Genomic DNA, 26491 nt, shown 5'->3' with positions numbered 1-26491 from the left:
TTGTGGATCAGACGGCCATTTCTAATCTTAGATCTATTAAAGTGCCTCTGAATGAATCATCAAAGCTATCGATGTCACTGTGGGCTTGTTAGCTGCATGCAGGAGTCAATAACAATTTCTGATGCGGTTTGTAGGAATCAGGGACTTCCTATGAACATTTGCACTTATACTTGTCTTCTAAAAAAATGATGAGAATTTAAATGATACGGAAGTCAAATTATGTTTTAAGGTTTGATCCGTGAACTTTTCTGTGGATATTATCTCTTATGCTAACAATACCTAGCTTGCTGTTGTTCTCTTTCCAGGAACAAACACAACCCCCTGGCTAGGTTTCATCTGAGAATCAGAGAGAAGAGAATTACTCAAGCTGAGGATTCGCTCTAAGCAGCAGAGATAACTTTCTCCATCGCGGTGAGAGGCTGTTCAGTTAGCCCGGGGAGAGGGATCATGAGTACAATATTGACTTTAAATTACAGCAATAGCTGCTGCTCATGCTGTCTCAGGACCATGCAGCGGATCAAACACAAAGATCAGGCCTGGATTAGGAGAAAGCCACTGACAAGCACTGAGCTGCCTCTCTGCTGCGGCGCCACGCACACTCACACAGCACCTCCCAAATCTCACACTAAGCTTTCCCCCGCCTCTCCACATGTAAGACACATATCCTTTACAGGCGTCTAATTTGGATTTCAAAGCCAAAATTGATCGCAAACTAAATTATCTGAGCACAGGGGGTAAAGGCGGCGAGTGTTGTCGGGACAGATCTATTCTGAGGACTGGAGGATGGCGGTGCTTCCTGAAGGTGAAGAATCTCACGTTTGCTTACAGGATACAGCCGTGTTCTTGCGACGCCTTGTAACTGCGCTTTTATTTTCCCTTTCCTGGCAGTTAAACACAAATAACAGCATGGATGATGTGCTGGGATTTGTCGTCTTCGCTCAGGGAGGGGTGCAGGATATGACTGGCGTGATAAATGATGGTGCCTTGTGCCTGGCGTGACAAAGGAACTGCAGCACAATCTGCATGTGTTCCACCCTTTCGCCATCATTAGGTGTAATTGGGACTCCTGGCGAGGCATGTTCCTTTCCGCTGTGGAAGTCTGGTGGAATGAAGCTGCTATTCCTAGTAGGACAAGATACAGAAAGGGAAACACATCCAGGCCACTGCTCCAGCACGGATCCTCGTATCACAGCGCTGGCCTAAATGGAAGCGTGTCAAGTCTCAGCTATGGTTAAGTCTCTATTATCATGTCAAACTAGCCTTTTTGATGTTGACCTTAAGGGATGCTGCGTTTGTAACTGGCATCTGTCCGGTGTGTTCTGTCACATGCGTAAGAATAAAAACATCCTTATTACAGAGCTGCTCATTAGCTATAATGGGGATGCATGTGGAATTTACAGGTTCAAAACAGACTCATGAATCCTATTCAAGCAGTCTTTTTTTTTCTCTCTCTCTGCAGCACTATTATTCATCATTAAGAAAAGAATATTCAAACATAATTCAGAGGGGTAAATGAGCTCACAAGTTGCCCCTGTTTGTACCCACGTGTGCTCTTTAAATGCAGCAGAGTTGAGTTCCAACAACAGCAGTAACACAAAGTCTTTGTCTCATGACCTCCGCCTGTGTATCCTTTCCCCTCCTTTAAATCAAAGCCCGCTCGCCATCTTTAGCATTTAGAATTAATTGCACAGTTATCCTCAAATTAATTCCTAACTGTTTTACAACACACAGAGAGAAAAGGGCAACCCAATTATTATTCTGTTTTCACCTTACAGAGGGGGATATTATGCAAATGATCGTCTCTACATGAGAAGGAAAAGGGGCTTTATTTTCCCCAGCAGATGCTGCCTAGACAGTCTAGCATTCTGTGGGGGACAGGAAGTGGGGATGCTGTGAAGACCTGATCACTCCACCTGGCTTCCAACTGACTCCGCATCCAGGCTATAATAGAAAACATACTGATTAATTATTTATTTGGAGAGATCATTTCTTTTTCTGTATTTGGTTCTGGACAAGTAAGGTTAAAAGGAATGTTCCAAAGCACTGTCTGGAACTATTTTACAAGTTCCCTTACGAGCTGGAGGTGTTTCTTGATGGAAGACAAAGTCTCTTGGCTATGCAGACCCACAAAATATTTTATTTGCTACTTTCCCAGGAAGAGAATACATATTAAGGCCAAGCAGTGTGTCTGTGAGCCAGACATCAAGATGTGGCTGACAGGATGGACAATGCCCAGCTTCAAGAGAGGACGGGGGGCATCTCACCTCCCTCGGCTGCTCCGCACGTATGACCATGGCGAGTGTTTATTAATCTGAGACCTTGAGACCAAAGAGAAGTTACTAAAAGGAAAACTAAATGATGCACAGCTTCCTAGGTAGCTATCAAACATCCAAAATGCTTTGTTTGCAACAAGCTGATTTCTTCGGAAGTGAAACAAACAAAAGCTTTAATGAGCTGCAATGATGAGTTGAGGTCAAAGCGCTTATCATCTTTACAAATCAGGAGAAGATGTGCTCATGGAAATAAGCTCCCATGAGTATCCATCATCACCTCAAAAAACTGCATGCAGTGGCACAGCTCCAGGTGCTCAAACAAATTGGGCTGTGGATGTGGAATGGATCAAGCGCTGGCTCAATATTCATTATTCTCTCTGACTGTGATGTGCTACAGCTCGGTGAGTGGGTGAGGGTAATTGTGTGCTTCTTTGTGTGCGTGTTTGGGTGAAACTTAATCATGATGTCAGGCTGTTAATAAAAGGTTATTAAAGGAACAAAGATCCAGGTTTTACATATGTTAGGCAGGGGAGGTCTCGGGAAATCCTGTCTCTGAGGTAAACACGGGCCCTTCATGACAAATGATGCTCATGCTGAGATCAGATAGTTAACAAGAGATCCCCTTATTAACCAGGTCTGCATAGATAATTGGCACTTGAGTCTCACGTTTTGAGTCTGGCTTGAGCAGTGTCATTTATCAAGAAGCCGCGCGAGCTGTCAGGGCTCCATAATAAGCTTCAGTAACTGATGAATCAAGATTAAGCAGATAGATGGAGAATGAAGGGAAGGAAAATGGGCCACAGCCACATTGCAGGGGTCTTAGCTTGATATTCATAACGTTAAAGTGGTATTATTCCTTACAGGGAGGGATGTGTTCTGCATTAGGAGCTGGAGCTGTAAAGTAGCTGCAGCCCGACAGCATTATGATGAAGAGTCTCACTGTCGATTGCAACACTTTGTCCTCATCTGCATATACTGGGAGAAAGCTGTTTGTCCTGGAGGAGGAGGATTTGGGATTTGATGGTTCTGTTTATCTTCCTGGGAGCACTTACGAATGAAAAGCATGTGGAATCAACACAAAGCTGAAACGATTGATTGGTTGATCAACGGACTGTATTTATCTGTGACAAATTCTATACTCTGAATATTTCTCAAACTCTGGTTTCATCTTTTAATTATGACGCTGCTTTTTTCTGTTCTAATTGTTAGAAAAGTGAATATTTAGGGCATTTCTACTGAATAATGATGGTTGTGGGAAGCTATAATTGTCATTTTCACATTATTGGACACTTTTTAGATGAATAAGCTAATCAAAGTAATTTAAAAAGAATCAATCAAACTGAAAATAATCTCTAACTCCTAGATGAAAGTGAGATGAAACTGCCGAGGGTAAATAGGATTTATAGGAAACAGTCATAGCTCTCATCTTTTGGCTTCACAGTTTGAGCATATTATAGTTGCTGTTATGCAATATAATTAGAATTAGCCAAACAATGAAGAAGCTTATGATGCCAATTAGTGCTACACAGGCACATCAATCAAAATAATAACAGCATATTCCACTTCCTCATCACAGCAACATAATTAACTCCAAACTCCTTGTTTTGTGCAGTGTTTGCCGATCAACGTGACGATAAATTTGCGTGTGTATGTGCAAGCATGTTTGTGTGTGTGTGTGTGTGTGTGTGTGTGTGTGTGTGTGTGTGTGTGTGTGTGTGTGTGTGTCCAGCCTCTTTGCTTCTATCTCACTGGTATATAAGGGTAGATAATTACAGATGATCAGCTGCAGGTATGGGAGCCACCTCAGGCCTCGCCCAGCCTCGCACCTCCAGCACTCCCCTGCTCTGTCAGGCATGTTTGGCAGCGACTCCGTTCCCCGAGTCTCCAGCTGTCCAGTGGGGTGCGCCAAGTCACAGCAGGAGTGCCTGCCTCTCCATCTATGGCCTATCTTTTGCTTGGAGTGTGAGATGTGTGTGTGTGTGTGTGTGTGTGTGTGTGTGTGTGTGTGTGTGTGTGTGTGTGTTGGTCGTCTGTACTTGCATTACTCACTGGCAGACGGAGCACACTGCCAGCACCCAGCATGTCCGCCCACACGCCCCTGCCCTGCCGCTTAGACCTCACGGTTGGAGGAGATGATGGAGAGAATCTGGGATCGGTGAGGGGGGTGGATCCAGAGGAATCTGAGAGACAGAGAGAGAGAAGTCCAGAAGCTTACCTCCGTCCCACAGGCTGAACCCTGGACAGCCCGACCTGAAATGGTAGTCTCAAGTCTCCTTGTCGGGGTTCTTATGGGGGGTGGGGGGCTAAATGATGTCTGGTTTTGTTTTATCACTTCCCCTTACGACAAATTCTACACACATCTTAGCACAGTAGCTTTACGTTTAGATTGTTGACAGTGTAATTTATTATCTATGACACTTTTCATTAATTTATATTTTTAACAGCGGAATTAACACAACATACTAACACAAAGAATTTGGACTTTTAAGAGATTAAGTAACAAAAAGTTAAATAAGCATCACTGTGTGCTCAATATCACTAGAGTACAATAAGAACATTGCTGGACACAAATAAATCAGGATGATATACAGCTTTTGATCTGTTTAATATGCAGAAAATAATGAAGCTTTCTGCTGAATTTTAGTAGAATAACTCTAAAAACAATCAGATAATGTTCCTCATAGACATTTAGATAAATCATCAGAAACAAAACCTCAACCAGGGCTCATTACGAGGTGGGGCGTTACTTCCATGTGCCCACAGGGGGCTCTAGTGTACCACAGATTTAACCAGCTGGGGTCTGCTGGCTGCTGCTTAGACAGCCAGGCGCTGCTTGTGTTAAGGGGAGACCTTTTGAACCGCACTGCTGTACGACTGATATCAACATTAACCAGACTTAGACGAAAATCAGATACAAGCTGTAGGGGTGCAAAATAATGAAACGCAAAACAGAGTGAAAATAGTTCAAATGACAGAGCAATGTACTCACAGTGTACTGTAGAACTGCAGCAAAAAAAACCACACACACACAAAAAAAAAAACCCGAACTAACTTGAGAGTATAACGGAATACACACACCTTATCTAGTTTCTGATATTTCAAACTGTGCGTGCGTTTGTGTGTGTGTGTGTGTCTGTGTGTCTGTGTGAGTGTGTGTGTGTGATATTCCAAGGTGGTGAACAGTACTTGATGAGCTAGCTCTGGAGACCTCTGAATTTTAATGATGTTGGAGATGATATTGTGTGTCCTTCAGCTTGTTATACTGACACAAGCACTCCATAAATCATCATACCTAGCTATCGTAAAATCAATACCAAACTGCTACCTCAGCGCTAACCTGTAATAAGTTTTTCAGCCATCTAACAGCTTAAACTTTGCTGTAATGCCGTTCGACCTATAGGTTAAGATCAGAGCATGCTTAATTTGTTTTGTAATAGAGACTTTCTAATCCTTAATGAACCCCCTATTAGGGAGGCTTTTGTTGGCACATTGGTGATCAGTTGGTGGAACAGCCACTGCAATTAAGTTGGAATCTTTGTCCTGGAGCAAAAAAAGGAAAAAAAATAAATAAATATAAAAGAAAAAAGGGGGGGGGGGGCCTGGAAAAAAAGAGGAAAGCTTGAACGGTCAATAAATGTTAATCCAGTCAGAACTTGTCTGTGCCTTTGAACAGGACTCATGCTGGGTTTTTTTCACATGCACTTGTTTCATCCTTCCCTAAGAGAGGCCATCCCTGAAGGATACTGCCACTGATCCCGAGACCAGACTTCCACTCGCTAATAAGAGCCCAGGTGTAAGCAATATTGTCCACATTTAACACATTATTACCAGGCTTTGTGAGAAACATAAGCCATAAATATGTTCATTTAAATTACTCCTCCATAGGAAATAACAATTATGGTGATACAGTTATAATAAATTAAATATAGAAGTGCAGTTGTTTTGTTTTATGGCAGAAATGATGTAAAAATCCATTGCTAACTTCATTTTTGTTTGTCCCTTTATGCTGTATCCAAAACTAAGCCTCATGTAACCTTTTTTTTTTGTTTTTTAAAGAATGATAGCTATAACTGGGGCAGCAATTCTGAGACACACAACATATGTAAACGCCCTTTGCACAAGAGAGAAGCCATTGCCACAATTTCTGAAGCGTAAACACCTTATGAAAGTCAAATGGATATATGGCATAATCTGACACGGAGCCTCGCTGCTTCAAAAACATCCCTAACAAACCACGATGCCAGACAACAGCGACAACACTTGCATGTTGTTTTGAACGTTCCACAGGTGAGCGAGCGATTATATCGACCCTTCACCAGTCAGAGAGGAGAAATTAACTAGCTATTTAACATGACAACACAACTCTCAATGACGAGGGTTCAAGTATTTTTAGGAGTACAGGTTTTTAGTGTTACTCTCCAAAAAGATGACATGAGCCAAAATTTAGAGTGTCACTGCTCCGCCATCAGCTTGTAAGTCATTTTTTGTGGCGAGGGGAACACCCTCATCGCTATGGTTTAGTGGGGTACTGACGTTGGCTTTGATTTACACGGAGCAAGAGGTGGTGACCAATTGTTAGAGGTCTTGCTGGTTGACCCCGAAACATCTGTGTTTAGGGCGTGTTGAAAACAGAGAGGGGGCGGCATGGCTCAGAGGTAGAGCGGCCATCCAGCAACCAGAGGGACGCTGGTTCAATCCTCACTTCCTCTGGTGACCATGTCGAAGTATCCTTGAGCAAGATACTGAGCCCCTAATTGCTCCTGATGCCAGCTGGGATAGCCCCCCATGACCCTTAACGGATAGGCGGTATAGAAAATGGATGGATGCAAATAGAGATTGAAAATATCCAGAAAAATATTGAAATGATGTGATTCATAGTTTTGTCCCAAGATGGGTACTCCGAAAATTATTTTGATTATTCTGAGTGAAGGTCAGACAAGCTGGTCTTTTCATCTGAAGATAATCTGTTCACTCTTCTTGACACCAGAGATATGAGTGACTCACCCATCACATGTCGTCGAGTTCACCATTGAATTGGATTTCCGCTGCTCAAGAGGAGATCTGTTGGCAAGTGTTTAAGTTTTAAGTAAGAGACAACGTGACATTTCACCCTCTTTCAGACTTTTTGGGGTTGGTTTGACTGTTGATAGTGTTAAGGTCGTAGTTTTTCCATTTAATGTACTTTTTCCTTCAAGTTTATTTAAGATCTCTCAGGTCTTTGAATATCCCAAATATTAAATAAATATGTTTCTGATTGCTTAACAAAATGATTCATAATTCAGTTCTTAAAATGCTAATTGTTGCCGCCTTTTCCCTCCAGAAGACAAAATCAACTAAACCACGGAGTTTGATGTGATACACCAATAAATTGAATAATTGAGTGTAAACCTGAATCTTTTCTCCAAAGGACTGTGGTTTGTTTGAACCAGATTAACTCATTTCTAGCTTTGTGATTTGAGGTGTCCCAGTTTAAATTTGGTGATTTTTGTCCAGTGTCCCACAACAACATGGAGTAACCAGTAGAGGATCACAGTGACACGATCACGACCTCACTGCTCAACCAGTACTCGATCCTCTGTGGCTGCAGTCAGTATTTTTCTTTTTGTTGACAGGCACTTTCTCTTCTGTATATTCATTTTTTAAAAACTCTACATCAAGGTCACAGGTAAACAAAAACTCAAATTTATCAAGTCAGTGACGAATTAAAATAAGTTTTATTCTACTTGAAGGCATTTATCAGCAGACTGACTCATCTTCGGTCTGAGAGGCACGAAAACGGGTAAATATAAATAATAAGCGATGTTTGTGCCCGGTGCAGATGAGCGAGCACAGGTATATGACAATACCTATCATCTACATTTCCCTTTAACTCAGTGTTTTTTGTTGTTTCTGATCTTTTCCAGCTGTTTGGGAAGATGTCAGAAACCAGAGCATGTGTTAACATGTTTGTTTGTTTGTTTGCTTTTTTTATACAGAAATTGATACAGTAAAGTGATGATCTACGTCTTTGGTGAAGTTTTAATTTTGCAGCATCAGTATCATGATTCTGTTGCTGATAGCAACACTCATGAACGTACAAAAGATGTTGACATGGCTACTTTGTGGAGAAATGCTTTATGTGAACGTGAGTGTAAATTGGAGGAGCTCAGTATCTGATGTGTCTGTCACAAGTCTCCCAGGCGGCACTGATGGGGCTGTTAGGGACCGGTGGGGCCAAACTGGAGCAGGGAGCGAAGGGGTGGAGGAGGATATACTGTTAAGGCCAGAGCTGGAAACCGTCAGTGAGGGTGGGTCAGGTCTTCTTCATCCTGACCTGCCACCTCTGACAGAGATCTGAAAAGTGCAGTCTGACCCTAACGCTGAGCAGTCGTCCCTCACTGTCACCAGCCTGCGTCATCTGAACCAAGCCCACAGCGTGCAATCTAAAAAGAGGCTGATACAAATTTAAAAATGAAAATTGATGCAGCTTTCGATTTTAAAACACAAAATTCCTTCCTGCAAAATAAAAGCATTAAAAACAGAGCAATTAAATCCGCACAGCACAACACATGGATGTAGTTTTTCACAATTGTATGATCTGCCAAAAAGTCCAGTCTCGCCCTTTGTTGAGCATCTAGAAACACGGATAATAAAGGTCTCTTTATGATGAGGCTCCAGCACACACAGCCACAAAAAAAACTTAAGAGAAAAGATCTATCAAGAGGTGGGAATTACACTGCCCTGTGCTGGGGTGGGAAAAATGAAGCAGGCATTTGTGAGCAAGCTGGCAACATAACCTTCAGAAACATCCTATTTTTCATTAGAGTTGTGTCAGGCAGCTATGCCTTTAATAACATTCATCCCCGTAGCAAGGAGAGGATAACTCAAGCTTTAGGCACATAATGAATGGGAGAATAGGCCCTGGTGCTCTACAGAGGAGGAGGCTGAGCTGCACTGCTGCAGCCTTTCACTGCGTCCTCTAGTATTAACGCCATGTAAATGAAGAGTCAGAAGCTCCCTGAGGTGGCTCTCTACTGTGGCCCTGTTAATTACTCTCATTAGGGACCAGGAGAGACTAACAAGCCACCATGCTCATGATTTCTGCATCTTTGGTGATAAAAACATGTCAGTACTCCGGTAAGGAAATTGCAAATTGTCAAATTTGCTGACAGAGCGGAAAAATTTCTGCTGACTGTGAGCAGCCCGTCGATGATGGATGCATTCTTGACACAAGTCTTGGTGTTTAGACTTTAAGAAATAATGAGTATCAATGTCTCAGCCGAGAAATATACAAGGATGAAAGAGCGCTGTGTGTGTTTAATTAAGGGAAGCAGAGGCAGGAGCTGCTTTCAAATCGAGTGACCCGACATAATCAGGTTCTTATCATGGAGATCTCATTGCTCAGGTAAGTTGGAGGCAATGCTTTAATAACGTCAGGCAGCAGGTCTTGGTTGCAGAAACACAGGTTGACATCAAATAGAGTGAGGGAATGTTCTGGATCGGTCGATGCTGTTTTATTTGAGCAGCTGAACTAGTTTCACTGCATCATTACAACTGCTGGGGGGTTGCGAGCAGTCATTGTTTCCACAAGTATTTTGTTTTACAAACGCCCTCCAGTAGTTCCCACTCCTGACATGGGGGCGGGGAGTTCCTCATACTTGAAAGAACAAACCAAAATATCCTCCATTACGTCTGTGATGCATCTAATCCCTGGTGGGGCCTTGAGCTCACTTTCTCCCCATAAAAACCGAAAGAGTGACACGGTCAATCTATTCAGCAAAAAAAGGCCACATCCTGGCAAAAACGCACAACTTTCTCCATCCTTCTTCCTTTATTCTCTTTTACTCAATCCCCTTTGTTTTCCAGATGTCTAAGCTGTTGAGGACAAATCAAAGGCTTTATTTTACTAATGTAACACGGAGCAGACTGTGAGGTGGCTGAGGGGAATAATGAGGGACTGCAGAGACGTGAAACTGACACGCTGAAATGGATAATTAGGACAGAAAGTTTCTGCGATGCCAATGACACTCTCCAGGAAATAGGATCATTAAGTTCTATATAACATCTCGCTATGTATCTATATGCTTTTCATTACAATCGGGCTCCGCTCAACAGAAGGTGCAGCCCTTAGTGCTGTTTTAGGCAAATGTCAGAACCTCAACTTCCTGCAAATATATTTAGTATAATTACTGTTTTGACCTGCTGGAGAAAGATGATTTTCCCTCTACATGATTGTCCATTTTACTGGATTAAGCATCTCTACAGACCTTTGAGGACACCACTCACAGGTCTGGAGTGCTCACCAGTGTTACACTCTGTACCAGAGTTGCAGACAAACTGGATAATGAGCTGCAATGGCTGTTAAAAGGCATTTGAGGGAGATATCACGCTATGCTGCTCTATTATGATTAGATTTCTCCTTGACAATATGAAAAGATCAAATCAATATCTACTGAGATTTTGATGATCCACCGCCACCCCCATCCAGCTCGCCCTCCCCAGGCTCTCGTGAAAGAGCATGATTTGACACGGGCACGCTAGCACCAGCCTCCTCTCCGTTCCTGTGAAAATATGTAACTTCAATTAGTGAAATGTTGAGCAAAATGACCCGTGTTTTGGATTCACTCCCAAACACTGCTGTTTGGGTACTGATGACGGATCCTATTGTGTTCCACTTTAAAGCAATTCAATTAGGAGTCATTAGTCCTCTGAGTGATTACCAGTGGCCTATCGATAGAGAGGAAGGGCACACTAATTAAAAGGTATTTAAATGTTTCTCGGTGTCGAGTAATGGGGAGAAACGCAGCATTTAAAATGCAGTTTGAAGGAAAATATCCTTGCACAGCAAATGACCAACATAACATGTTCACTTTGCTCTCTGCAAATTCCCTTTATAGACGCATATACGGGAATGGACCCCCGAGGAATACTAAAACGTGGTCATACAGCAGTCACCAAGAAGCTACCAGCCCTGCTAAAACGCAGGTAAATATTCAGATGTTATTCCATTAAATGAGACAGATACATGGCAGGACTGATGTAGCATCATAGCAGGTATTTATGGTGTGAAATAAATTATAAGCATTCCACTAAAGAAAAGCAAGGGGTGGATTATTTCCATTTTTAATTGACTGTCAGAGTATGAGAGATGAATAGCTTCGCTCCCTGGCTATCATGAAGTTAACGCCGTTCTCAGATGAATGGGAGTGATTATGTTGAAGGAAGGCAACTTACTCTAAATCCCTTTCTATAATAGGATGCTGCTGCTTTGGATGCAAGCACATTATATATAGAAGAAGGTGATTCTGTATATCAAGAAGAACCGGAATATAGAAATGTATAATCATACATTATCTACTCTGTATATAGGATAATACAGCACTTTCATAGGTCACAAATCATATTTATTTCCACGCGTACTTGATGATACTTATCATCCTCAGTGCAAGGACACAGCACCTCGGTGTAGGGAAGGCTGCTTTGTGTTAACATAGTGAGAAACATATTGATTTAAGAATGATAAGAAGAAGCTCCAGTCCCACGGCGGAGCCTCCGTAGCCATGATTAAATATGAGCTATAGCTCAGAGAGAAGCAAAGCCTATGCATCGCCTCCTGTACGTGGAGGAAATGATCTTCTCCACGAGAAGAGAGTCACATCACTGTCCAAAATAATCCAAACAGAACGGAAAGTGTAGGATTACATCACCATATTAGTCACAGCTTTATGATGCGGCTATTTCAAAGGTGCAAGATGAATCAAAATATAATGCAGTGTAGTGAAGTGGATATTTTAACATGGCAATAAGAAATGAATGGTGAGATTGTGGGAACAACTGGCTTCAAGAGTGTTTTTCTGACTGAAGCGTAATTTGAGTAACGGAGAGAGAACTCTGATGCGGTGCTTTTACAGATAAACCCTCTCAGTGATCAAGAGGAAGTTGTTTTCAAGACGACCAGGATTAAACGACATTAAGGAAGTATCTAAGAAACTGTTTTTGGCATTTAACTTTCCATAATGGCAAAAAAAATGAAGAGCCTTTTATGATCTGTTAATGCCAAGAACCGGTCTATGCATACAAATTTTTAAATCATTTGCACACGAAACCTGGGAACAAAAAAAGTCAGTTTGACGTAGTAATCGTGTGTCTTGTAATGAAGATCCCCTCCAGACAGGAGTTAGCGATATAAAATATTTGCTAATTCCAACTCCCACATGACAAAAAAGGATTCACACATTTTTTGCCCACAAAAATGTTTGATTTTCTTAAAAAAAAAAGAAAAAAAATTCACAATGCATGACTGGAAATTTGAGACCGAATATTGAAGTTAAATGTTTCCACAGTTTAACAGCCTGACATAAGACGCCTCCACTATCGACTAAGATTGGCTTCCAAAATGTTTGAGATATCATAAAATCATATCCTATGAGCACGTTTAAAATGTACTTTCAGGTAAAAAAAAAAAAAGGTTGTTAACTAATTTAAGTGAGCTCAAACATTTTAAGTTACAACACAGCAACATACCTTTGACTAAATAGCTCTTTGTAATCCATTCAATCATTAAGGATTTTTTTTTCGCTCTAAAGCACTGATAAGAAACAGTGTCGTTTTAAGAATGTGCTGTAAACATGTCTGCTATTTTAACAATGAATCAATTAATCGTTGACTCTGTAAAATGTTAAGAAAATTAGGAAAATGGTCCTCAAAATTTCCCAGTATTGACCAAAATGTCATTTTGAAATTGTTTCTGTGGTAAATTCAAACCCTAAAGACTCTTCATTTTCTGTCATGTGACGAAAAAGCAGCAAATTCTTGTATGTTTTTTGAAAGAAGACTGAAAATATGAATGGTTTACCACAGTAGAAGACAACTCATTTTCTTTCAACTGACTGGTTGTTTCACCAAGTGATTGTTGCAGCTTTTATACGAACATGAAATGAAACAACGGTCGATGAAATAAAGCTGGAACATTATACCTTCTCTTAAATTTCTCTTTAAATGATTAAATATTACTGCATATCTGTGTAGGGAAGACGGAATGTATGTGAAATCAAAATGAATAGCTTGTGTTGTAGTTTGTTTATTTATTTTCGATGTTAATGCTCGAGATGTTACAAGGAGAATTTAAAAATTCATGAAATTTAAGATGCCACTAATGAAGAGCAGCAGAAATATTGGATCCAGGTAAGGGAGCATCAGGTCTGCCATGCAGATGAACAGGACTGTAAGAGGAGTGTAATTTACACAGAACACCACACCAACCCTGCTCTCATACCTCCATCTTCTCAGCTCACTTGTTTTTTTCCATAATCACAACAAAGCGCTTGTCCTTGGATAAAAGTGCCTTTCTGCTGAGTTAAAAAACCCTGCTGGGATCATAGTCCAGTTATGGTTTTAAAATGCCAGTACGTCAGTCAAAGAGAGCAGGGCTAAGTTTCTCTGCATCCAGACAGGAAGCCCCGTTTCAGTATAAGCTCATTAGCTAGTTTCCCTTCCAAACTAGATGCCAGCTGCATTCCTGGGTTTTAGCTATGCAGCTGAAACAAGTGTGAGAAATGTCCCCTTGGTCTGACTTTTATTCCTCACCTTATTGCCAATGTCATTCATTTGCCACTGAAGGTAACAAGCCTTTTCCACTCGGTGCTCTGTAACGGCAGACCTTTAATAGCCATTTCCCGGCGTGGCGAGGGGAGAGAGGGGGAACATGTTTATTTGTGCGTCTGCACATGCCTCTCCAGCGATTCTCTCTGCTCCACTCACCCAGCTGCTGGCTGGAGGAGTGATTCATGGGCCTGACAGATGCCTGGTGCAGCTGGATCTGTCCTTGATCATCCCAAAAGCCTGGACAGCACTGTCATTCACCATTGCCCAAATTATCTCTGTATTGACTGCAGAACCCTCTGTGACAGCACCGTAATGGCTAATTACCCAGGATGCTTTGGGTACTTTTAAACCCCAGAGCCTTCCCTTGCTGTCTTGCCATACAGCTGCTGCTGCTGCTACCACGTGGCGTTGGGAGGGCCACCGTTTACTACAGTCCCACCTGAGTACAACGGTTCAAGATCTCGCAGCAAGACGAAATAAAAGGGAATTATTCAGCGATATCAGATCGACGACATGTTTTCCTTGTCATCTCAGCGACATCTACTAATATACTTCATAAGAATCCCTAGTTACGTTTTTCTATTGCTTGCCTCTGTTTGGGGAATTATCTCATAATATCATTAACACTGAAATTTGCTCTTTTGTAAACAAATTGATCATTTTAATCAGAAAAATCGTAAATAGGCAATTTCAGACAAAAGTTGCTTATATTCTCATGCTGAAATGTTACTTTGGACTTCAAGGTGCATTTCAGGAGGAGAGTGACAGAAGAAAGTGAAAGGAAATGAGAGACAGAAAGAAAGGAGACGAAGGTGAGGGAATAGAGGGTACAAAATCCCAGCCTGACTGTTAGAGAAGATGATGAGCTCCCCTGAGGATGGACAGAGCAGAGAGGGAGCAGCTTTTCCTCACAAAGACTCACAGTAATTTGCCTCATCCTGTCCACACACACGGCATGGAAGCCACTCCGCCCTTAATTACCAGGATAACCAACCCATCCCCTCCCTGCTCCTCTGGTCCTGCACCCCTCATGTTACTTTCCCCCGCAGCCAATGCAGCCCACCACCAGGGCTTCCCGCGCTCCTCCTTCCCATCAGTGTCGGTGTAGAAATGGATGGCTTCTGCTGCTGACGGCAGACAGTGGAACGATGGACAGCAAATAAAGTGATAAAAGCAGAGAGAATGGCGCTGCCTCGGTTAGCAGCTCTGATCTTGATGGACAGGAGCACTATAATGACACACAGAGGCCTCACCTGACAGCCCTGTTAGCCGTATACACCGGGGGAGCGCTGCAGACCGGCCCACTACGCCCGATGGTCACCGGCTAATGACACAATTACTCCTAAATGTTGATTGCTCCTAGTTTATCAACACCATGAAGAAGTTACTGTTAGTTTCCATGAATAAAATTCCGTAAACACAACTGGACATTACAAACCTTCTGGCTTGTGACATTTCTGCCGTGAGACAAGCAGAGTATAGAGGCCGTGGCCTTTTCGTCTAGCCGTCGTCTGTCATCTCCAAGATGGCGCTGTGTCTGCCTCGGCTTTATTTGCATTGGCTTTTGCATATGTTGCTGCATGCAATCTGACTGCACAGAATCCAAACAAAAGAGGCAGGGGGAGTGACGCTACGGTAAAGCTCAGGGGCAATGACGAGGCTGAATTAGTGCACTGTTTGTATGCCTCTTACACCGAGCAGGCGGTGGGAGGGTCGGAATATTCCCGGGGGTGAAAGGGTTATAGGGGCGTGTGTGTGTGTGTGTGTGTGTGTGTGTGTGTGTGTGTGTGTGTGTGTGTGTATGTGTATATGTGTTACCAGTCACCTGCTGCTAAATCCTATTAGCAAGGCCTGGGGGTTAAACCAACCATCACCATTAAAAGCCTGTCAGGGGAAAGCCCACAAATAATAGGGCTGATCGCTACAACTCACAAATAATAAGGTGCTTTGATAGAGGATAATCAATTAGTGATAATAGAAGGAGGCTTGACATTCTGAGGGTCTGAGAGGGGAAAGAGAGTGAGATAACAAAAGCTTTCAGAGAAATAAGAGAGCACACATCCATTTAGAGCCTTCTTTTCAAGCAACTGCTGGTTTTATTTTCTCTTTTTTTGTCTTTCAAAACTGATGTTTGCTTCTGTTAACTCCAAATTTTTTTAAACTGTACATTTGTCACTATTAATGTCTCAATGTTTTACCTTTTACCTTTTCAAGGTAAAATAAGGTCTTGTTCATTCAGCTAAACAAATGTCAATGTTCCATTTTGTACTGACTGTTTTTAGTCCTTCATATTTACCACTCCCTACTGTCATATGTTTTTTTCTGCATTAAAAGAGGAATTTGGAGTTTTTAACTGATTATGTGTTTGTCTCTGTATCAGTAGAAGAAACCCTCTTGACTTTTCAACTACCCCAAGGACAAAACTGCGCCCAGTTCAGAGGCCTAATCGCATCTCGGAGAGAATTCACAGAGCAGATATTGTTAGTCAAGGATTAGAGTGTCAGCCTAAACATTACCATATGTTTCCTAAAGCGAGGAAAACGACGTGAGAAAAATTTGGCTAAGCAAGTGTTAAATGAGATGAGAAGTGACAGTTTACATCTCCAGCCACAATTAACACATTGATGGCGTTTTTCGCCGGGCCCCTCACAGTGATAATGCCTGTTGTCAAATCTGTTTAGCACGCCAAATCTCCTGGAGCCTTCAACTAGGCAGCAAGCTTTTGACAGATTGAAGGTTCAGAGATAGGCTATCATGACAGATGGAAGCTGGCATCGATGTTCAGCTCTCGCCAATCACAGGGGACCTGCCCCCCTTATTCTGCGGGGCGCAGCTCCACAACCTTCCCCCCTCTGATGGGAGCAGGGGATGGCATTGTTAAGCAGTGCATCTGTGAGACTCAGTCTCCTCTGATGGAAGCATAAGGCAAAGAGCTCTCAAGCAAAAGACGGCCACTGCTGTAAGCGCATTTCAGATATGATGGGAGGCAACTCAAGGGAATTGTGAGAGAGAAAAAGTTGGAAACATTTTGAGGAGCAGAGGAAGACCCAGGAGAGAAAAGAGCAGCTCACCTCAGCTTTTCACTATGGCCATCAATACATTTGATTATCACCTAAATGCTAGCAAATACAGTCACGCCACTTTGATCGCAATATTTACCTGATGACTCTTTATCTTTGATTTGCAGAGTGACATTTGTCTTTTACCAAGTGAATCTCACCTGATAGTGAGAGGCAAAATCAATTTAGATAGCCTTGGCTTGTGTATAAAGTCCTCCTTATAACTCATACTACAGTATAATTACCTCTAATGAGATCCATCTGAAACGGTAGCACAGGAGAAACTCATTAAACTGAGCTTTTCCTAATCAGCCAGGCTTACATAGATTTTGCAGACATCAGAAATTGTTATGAAAAAGAAAAATACGGCAGGCCCTCTGAAACAGAAGAGGGAATTCGATAATTAAGTATCTGCCATGCGCTGATGATATCACGAGCGTTAATGATCACTGTAATGACAGTTCATGCAGCACACAGTTGATTTACAATACACCTACTGTGAGGCACCGCAGTCACAAACACTGCAGCAAACACAGCCCAGTCAAAACAGTTTCGATTAAAAAGCTAAAAGTTAGACACAACAGGCACTTTTAGGGGAAGGAATTAAATGCTTACTTCTATAAAATGTCTGCAGACAGAAAACTTTGAGATGCAGCATTGCTGGTTTGCTTGCTGGCAGACAGCCCTCTAAGTTGTTTGGTCTCTCCCTCCCTGTTTAGGCGAACACATTGTTGATTCAGACCCATCATGTTGAGGTTTGAGGTCACCCTGTCTCAGGCTTGGCTAGTTAGCAGCAGCCCACCTGATGGCCCAGAGGAAATCACAGCAGCCGCACTCACAGGAGAGGGCCTGACAGCCAGGCCCTGTACCAGAGAGAGGGGTCCAGCCAGGGGGGTGGAGAGTGGAGGGTCAGCATGGGGGGGGGGCAAGAGAGAAAGGGAGAAGGGGCGGGGGTGGGGTTAATGTCTAAAGAGGACAGGGAGGGGAGAGTTGTGTTATGATCAGACTGCATTAAGTGAATGAGAGTCCAGTTAATACAAATATTAAGGCCTCAGTGATGAAAAAGGAGGTTAAGAAAAGAAAGTGAGTGATGCTAACTTAGAGGGAGGTACGTGTTCCTGAGAGGGAAGGTCCACACAGGCCAAGTTCATGCTAAGATGTTTACATTTTAAAATGCAACCTTTGCTCCACTGACACATTGCGTCCCCTCTACTCAAGCATTTTTTAGAATCAGAGGACAGAGAAATTTGAGAATCTGCTGACCCAATATCAGTTGAAAAACTAGAGGGCTACTTTGTTGCGGAGATGGAAACACCACCCACCTCTAAAAAGGTCGACGCCTGATTGGGTTTTAGCTTTAGTTAGCCTTCACTGATTCATCATGCCCCTATTACGTGACTCAACCTTGACCATCTGCGGTTAATTCAACATGGCCAACAAATGACAGAACTTGTCTTAGCTAACATCAGTTCACTGGAGTTGCTGGTCCAGAAGAATGGTGAGAAACTTTTGAGTGTCCAGAGACTGACCCTGTCCAACCTCTGTGAAACCTGAACATGAACAACTATTACTCAAGTTATCACCCAACGTGTCCGAGCCTGAAGTAAAGCATCTTTGTGTCAACCGCTACCAAACACAAGATATACCATAACGCAAACCTTGAGTGGTTTGTACCTTCATGTGTGTGCAGTCCTTCTCCACCACTTCCTCCGGCGATAGATGATGTTCTGATCGGGTGCTACAGTAAGCTGCTGTAGTCTCTGCCAGTTTGTTTTCTGCTGCCTTTCTTGCTGTCTTATACTCCTGTTCTACCTTGTTGTAAGTCTGAGCAACGAGACCTCTGGTCTTATTTTTGAGATCTGCTGTTCTTCCTCCCAAATATTTACTGCAACCAACCACAAAGAAGACTATATTTTTCCTGTATGACACCCGGTGTACTCATGAGATATGCATTTTCAGGAGAGTAAGAAGATGAATAGATTATTGCTGAAATGGTGCTCAAAACCTTGTGAGGACGGGGACTGTATGGGTTTAAAAATGCCAAATTTAAATACAAGTGTAATAGTGCTGCAAAATGTAAATCCTTAGGAGCACAGTACAATTTCCTGTGTATCCTTCACGCTACTCTTTTTCAACAACAAAGAAGAACTGATGTAATATTAGTCAGAGATAACTGAGCTCACTGGGAAGACACAGGATCCAATTGAAGGGCAAATCAACGCATGAACTTTTCCATTTTTGCCCAGTATCAAAGGCATTTCTGTTAATGACATGGGAACATGTCTCCTGGCCTTATTAACATGCTCATGTTTAAAATTTGAGGATTGAAAGCCGCGTTTTTCTTCAGTGGCACACACAGATCTATACATGGGGCTGGTCTAGCGGTCCGGTGGTCTAGTTTCTCCAACACCTAACATCCAATTCTGCTCAAGCAGAAGCAAAACTGCACTGTGTAAATGAAGGCAGGCATCAGTGTGAGTTATCCTGGGGCACTGATGCTACTCTTGCAGAGAAAACGTTGGCTGTAAAATGCTGTGATGAACAGCAGACATTTCCAGTTCACAAGTCTCCCAGTCTCTCCTGAGAGTCTGCTTCATCCCTATTATAGCCAATAATAGCCCATTGTAGTCAAATGCTCCTTCTCCTTACTGTGACTGAATGAGGACACATTATTTACTGAGAGGAGACAATGCTAATACACCCATGCAGGAAACTGCTGACAGGAAGAGGGCAGAAATCATAGGTTTTCCCTCCTCGAGGACATTACACTTCCATATATTTATAGTAGGTTTAATAAAATCTCACAATCTGCCAATACACTGCTAGAAAACCTCCACCGTTGCTCTTACTGCAAGTTCAACTATGAGGTGGGAGACTGGAGGCAGAGAAATCAATGTTTTATTTCCTACTTTAGTAAAATTGTTGATGTATAATACGCATAGATCGATTTTTCTTTGAAATGTTGAGTTGTTGAGACTAGATTACTCGATTGCAATTTCATGATATAAAGACACATTTTCAATGTTTAATTACTGATAATGAGCAATGGCCAGATGAAAGTATGACTAAGTAACTAATTACATGTAAATGAGACCTTTAATAGTCGTTAGTCCCATTGATGAATCTCTTCAGAAGCGTTTCAATGGGGCCATAATCGAGAAATACAAGCCTCTCTGTATCAGCATGCCACTGAACTGTTGTTGTTGTTTTTTTTACCATTTTGTGCTGATGTCCGAAGGCACCCAGAGACAAACGCCTCACAACAAAGTCATACACCATTAAGGCAGCCAGTGGTGCTGCAGCCCCAGAATCTTATTATCTAAGTTGGTTCAGCCTCATTAGCTGTTCTATGCATATTAATGGTTGGGAATGTAAAACTATACCCCATTTAAGAGCAAAACCCGCTCAAAGTACTCACTGCGTCGATGTTACAGGACATAACTCACTCTGCAAATTGCTATCATCGAGCTCCTGGCAGAACCCTGCTGTTTTCTTTACCCAAAAGCCCCTGGTTCCCTTGCAGTGACATAGTTTCATTAACCTGCACTGCATTCAGATGCCATTATGGCTCTAATTATGGCACAGGCTCTTGTGAGGAACTGCCTGGGTTCTCAGAGACTTTTATGTCCAGCTGTCCTGTTGCCAAGGCCAGGGTCGTCCCTGCTGGTGCAGGGTCCAGATGGAGGAGATGTGCTAATCTCAGATGCATTGAAGCTGGATTTGTCGACTTACGCAGGCTTATCTATCATGGTCACGACTTCATTACATATAAGGCCCTAAGTTTGTAGGCACTGGAGTAGAAAGGAGAGCAAATTAAATTCTTCTCATCTACCTCCTCAGCTGTGTCCAGATTGCATCAGTCAAAAAAGCCCTTGCACTCTTGAGGATATTACCCAGTTAAATCTTCATGTTCTGCCTGTTCTCCACCATCAAGAGACAATGCTGTTATAGCGATCCCCGCTCACAGACCAGAAACATTTATTTTCCTTTAATATGAGTGAGGTTATGTGCATTTTGAATAAACCCTAGAACCCCTTTTTTTCCTTGCAAAAAGTGTTGGAAGCCCCTTTTCCAAATCAGCTCTGTAAGGAACATTTACATCATATGGCTGATCAGCTGTTGCTACTATGAAACACAAGAGGAAGTGAAGAAGAAGAAGAGAAGAAGAAGAGAAGAAGAAGAAGAAGAAGAAGAAGCTTTTTCTGAATATATGTCCCCATATAAAACCACTTGGATGAATGGTGGCAAATTATGAGAAGCAGAAGAGTTTGATACCACTTTAGATGAGCAAGTAGCATCAGATGTCTAACAGCAGGTTCATCTTCTTCTGTGGTGGTACAATAGCACCTGACTGGAGAATTAGCGCCACCTAGTATTTACCTTGATGAACCTACAGCTAACATTTTTGTTTAGCGGGATGTAATACACATCAATTTGCCTTCTATTTTGCAGAATAAGAAACACACACACAACATTATGATAGAAACTCTACTTCTGACAGTGTGTTTTCTATTTTAAGCTCTGCACATCTGCCAACAGACCAATGGAGACCTTAGCTTGGGAAACAAATCAAACCTCTGTCCAGTGTCTCATTATCCATGAAAGTATCTCCTTGGCTTCCTCTGTCTAATCAAAGAGAAGGGAAACACAGGAACAAGCTGAAAAATTCCAGCGTGAGGGAGATTGAAACAGCTCCCTCAGCATTGAGCATTGCTCACTCACAGCTGATAGTGAAGGTAAGAAGATCCTTTGGCAGGTGCTGCGGGCTGTCAGAGCTGTAGATGAGCTCTGCTGCAGGATAACATCTTCCAAATGCTCGAAGCTTGTCAGTTAACAGTCTGCCCGAGAAAGGTGGGCAACTACTTAACTCTTGGAGAAAAGACAAAGACTAACGGTGAGTTCCAAGCTATAAAAAGAAAGTTTCAAGTTCCCTGAGTGCAATTAGAGTCACCCTGATAAGGGTCGGCCACTTGTTACTGAAATGTGTTTTGAGGCAATTCAACTGTGGCCTGTCAGCTATAAAAATATTTCCAATATTTCATGATTATACATTAAGTTTTTTTGGGCCGGTGTTTGGCAGAAGAGTTTTTAAATTGCGTTTGTGTGTGTGTGTGTGTGTGCGTTAGCCGTCTATTGAGCCTCTAAACATACAATAAGATTACACACTTAAAAACAAAGATCAAATTTGATTTAGCTTGCAATTTTTGCAAATATTTGTCAATCACAATTCCTAATGCTGTTAATGCAGTATTGTGTAAAAAGCACACAAAACTGCAACATAACGTGTATAAAACCGCATAGCATACTGTATAGATATATGCACTGATGCATGAGTACCAATCAGCAAAAAAGCATATTTAACAATCAAAATGCAAACTTAATTCAGCAAATATCAACGAAATTCAAATCACAACACTCAGTACACCAGCGGGTGCATCTCATTACATCACGTCGCTTTCCAGAGAAAAAGAAATCAGATGAGGAAATGTGAGTTGAAATGTATCGTGAAGATGTTTGACAGTGGAGTTGAAACGCTTAACTAAGACTGCTAATACAGGTTAATTGTCAAGAGGAACAAAACAATATGAGATTCAAAATAAAAGGGATAATGAACTTTGATGTAAGAAATCCTCAGCCGATTGGAAATAAATGTGAAATAACATACATGAAACAACTAAGTCAAACTACTTGAAAGAATGCTCACGGAAAGTTTCGATCCGACACTTGAAAACTCCCCAAATTCAAAGCGAAAATGAAGAAAGGTCCAATTCCAAAATGAGGATGTGGTAGCAAATGGCAAACCGCAGTCACAGGTTTTGGTTTCGCAAAGCAATAAATGACTTCTGGGAAAATCCTATTAAGGATTTGTCAAAAATGTTTGGCATTCCTTATATATATATATATATATATATATATATATATATATATATATATATATATATATATATATATATATATATATATATAAAGTGAGTTATGCTACCTGGGAACATTCCAGAAGAGCAAATGAAGATAGTCATTTGATTTTGACGATAAGTAAAGTAATTATTGTTAAATGGAAGGATCTTGAGAATGAGACGTATGAAATGGAAGAAATGAAAATTAGAAATCAGGTCTGTATTTTTGAAAAAATGTGGGGAAAATGGACAAGACCAACATTTCTGCAAAAGACCCTACATGATAAAACAATCATGAGAGGATACATGGTATTGATGTTTCTTGTCAATTTGCACTGGCATTATAGTTTGTTTTCTTTTTCCTTTTTAAACACAGGAATGTGAGTTATGCATTTATGTTATTGCACCCAAGAGGTTGTTTAACGTATCCTCCAACTTAAATCAATACATTTGTTTAACTATAATTTGAGTTATCAAATGAGTTAAGTGTATTATCGTTTATTTCTTGAATGTGTTCTTGTTTTCTTCTTTTTCTTGTTTGCTGTTTGTTGTCTTGTTTTTTTCAATGGAAATTAAATAATTTACAAAAACATAACAATTAAAGGAAACTAAAGGAAATTTAGGTTTAAGGTTTTAATGTAAATAAAAATATTTTTTCGTATGAATGCATTCATTGATTATTTTTGATTGCCCCAAATGGCACATTAGCGTTCCTTATTTTGTTTGATGAATAAATATAAAAACACTTTAAGCAAGTCCTAAAACGGACAGATTGAAATAATCTATTTATCTTTAATTTGTAATTTCATCTGAAAACAGGAGTGTTCACCTCTTGGGTGAGCTCTTTCATTCTTATTTGTAACATTGGAATAATGAGTTCATGATTTGATACTAATCATAATCAGTCTATTGTGATCATTAATTAATTAATTCATCAAGTTAAAAAAAATTATATGTTACAGTAGATGGCTTTAAGATCGAAACTTGAGAAATCGGAATAATTCATGTTTCTGCTGACAACCACAATTAATCTGACTTACTGAACTATTTTAATATGGCAGGTAAATATACCTCATCGTCATCATACACACACACACACACACACACATACAGTATATATAATATGATGGGTATTACTGAGCGTCCATCAGGAGAAACCATCGTTCATCAGTGATAACACTCAGCTATAGTAAGTAAACCTCTTTCTTTTCATTCCCTCTTCTAACAGAGCCAAACTATATGAATTTAAATATAGAATAGATGTGTATACGCACTCGCAGTGAGAAATTCTAATTCCAATAAAGCCTTTTCCTATCTAAATAATTTTGCTTTAATTATAACCGCCATAACAATGAGCCACAGTGAGATAAATAAATACCGTCTTGGTCCTCCCTGGAATTGTGCTGATGCAGAGGCCTGCCTAAGCATTATAAACCTAATTAGCAGAAGATTACTATGCAGTGTGCAAGGCTGTGGTCCAGAAAGACATCATTAGGTCTTCTGATGGGGATATGCCTTCAGCACATTGATTCTTTTTTGCTCCAAGAACAATGCAGATTGCAGACTTTATAATTGGGTGTTCAGGTCACTTGTGACTTCCCCACCACTATGTGTGGCTGGTGATCTCCATCCCAACACTACAAGACGATGAAACACACATTCCTGCTGAGGTCAAGAAACAGAGAGGACGTTGAGAGGATTGACACACCGACAAGACTTCAATCAAAAATAACAAACAATTCATGTGAGCAATATTAACTGTAAGAGTGCATTGGTATTCAGCAGAAAAAAAGGATCAGATACTGAATAAATAACAGACTGCTTGAATTAATTTAGATAAACAGATTTAAGAATAATTAATCCCTTATGACTATTACATGTCAATAATGGTCTTGATGAAACCTGTTGACAAAAACCTTCTGAACCACTGCACGTGTAAAATCAATACGACTGCAAGTACAACAACTGTTGTTGTCCAAAACTACCATCACATTTGGACTATGAAATACTCTTTCTGGGGGAGTGAAGTTTTGCAGTTTTGTCAACAGCAAGTGCTCTTTAAGGAATGATTAAAAAATTATAGTTATTTCATTTTGAATTTAAATATGAATTATATATATATATATATATATATATATATATATATATATATATATACACACACACACACACACACACACACACACATATATATATATATATCCATTTTCTATCACTTTTTAAAATCTCTGCATTTCACTTGACCTGAAGATATAAACGTAACACATTTCCTCTAAAAAGAACCCCTTTCACTCCCTAGTTTTCCACCATTGACTGCTGCCATGATCATCACCAGTAATGCCTTCAAAGTGGATTTCTCTCTTTGCTCACAGTTGGACTCTTTTGCTGATATCCAACATACTGATATTTTTACAATTGACAGCTGACATCTACTGATGTTGATATCTGTATAAAAACAAGTTAACATGTTATTTATGTACTTAAAAACCTACGTAATCAACGCAAATGTTAAAAAGTTTTTCTTAAATGATTAAATTCTTGGAATGCCCATCAATCTTATATTTATCGCATTCTTTCCTCATCATAAACAACAGGTGATGAGCAAAGATGAAGATGTGAGCAAAACTTGACGAATGAATATCGACAGTGTGCAGATACACTTGGAAAACATGACCGATATCTGCCGATGTTATCGTGCATCCCTAGTGCTTTCGTACTCAAAGGTTCTCAAGTAGACGTATCTGGTTACTGTGCACCACGGTTCACCTCTAAATTCAGGTACATCACTGTCGGCCCCGTACCAATTTTCAGCTACGCACATCATTCTGATGTACTGAAGCAGTTGGTACTTCATTGCTTTGAGCAACAACTCCTGCCACACTGGAACAACATCTATGGGGGGAAACTGAGATGTAATTCTGTGCAGCGTCACCCACAACACCCATAAAGAGTGTGTCTGACCTGCGCAGCTCGGTCTATCATGGAGAGAGCCTGTAGGTGTGGGTTACACAAAATCAATTCAATTCTCATATCTAGGGTTTCTGAACTGATTCACAAATGCTTAACATTTATTTACCCTGTTGAGCGTCCCAAAGATTCTGGACCTTAATGCATTCCACCAATGTCCCTTCCAGTTTTCCCTCCATGCCCCCGGATGACATATGATGGAGGTAGAGAATAACAGTCTCTCATTCCAAAACTAAAATCCACAGAGTTCCTGTTTGATGATTTAACCCCGGTGTAGCTTTTTCTCTGGGATTTTGAGCATTTACACACCTAATTTGGGTCCTTTTTAATCAAGAAAAGAAATAAGAAATAATTCATAGAAAATTCATGTACAAAAGAGGCTCATTCACCAACCAACCCTCTGAGGGCCATGAATCATCTCAGAATTGATTTCACTGTGGTTCTGTCACCGACCCAGCCTCCTTTAGGCTTCAGCTGATATCTGTTCTTCTTAACTGTTTCAAGGTCAATTAAGAACACTCTTGTTTAGCCTTTGGCTGACCTTCTAATTTTCATTCTGACTGGATCCCAGTTAATGCTGAATTTTAGGGAGGTTGCTTATATCCACATTTGAGATATATTAAGAAAATTGTGGGATTTCTACAATAAAAAACGTTTTTTTCTACATTCTCTTAAACCTAAGCTAAGATGTAAAAAAAAAACAGCATTCGCA

The 26491-nt window shown here is 41.0% G+C and overlaps 2 long non-coding RNA genes across 2 annotated transcripts in view; both read right to left on the bottom strand.

Moving 5' to 3' along the window:
* Positions 1-840: 840 nt before the first annotated feature.
* LOC147252357 (uncharacterized) overlaps positions 841-26491 on the bottom strand; it is a 71659-nt gene continuing 46008 nt past the window's right edge. The window contains exons 3-4 of the long non-coding RNA XR_015118751.1: positions 4323-4453; positions 841-1122 (exon numbers count right to left, since the gene is read on the bottom strand). This is a non-coding gene — a long non-coding RNA (uncharacterized LOC147252357). The remainder of the gene's footprint in view (positions 1123-4322; positions 4454-26491) is intronic.
* On the bottom strand, positions 17854-21725 carry LOC147252358 (uncharacterized). Its single transcript, XR_015118799.1, has 3 exons — positions 21638-21725; positions 18590-18800; positions 17854-17881 (listed from the first exon to the last, which is right to left on the bottom strand). It is a non-coding gene; the product is annotated as an uncharacterized LOC147252358 (long non-coding RNA).

Source organism: Aulostomus chinensis, chromosome 12, assembly GCF_037954235.1.
Source record: "Aulostomus chinensis isolate RoL2024-O1b breed Wild chromosome 12, RoL_Achi_v1.0, whole genome shotgun sequence".
Lineage (NCBI taxonomy): Eukaryota > Metazoa > Chordata > Actinopteri > Syngnathiformes > Aulostomidae > Aulostomus > Aulostomus chinensis.
Note: the sequence above shows the minus strand (reverse complement) of the source record. Positions and strands in the feature narration are given on the sequence as shown.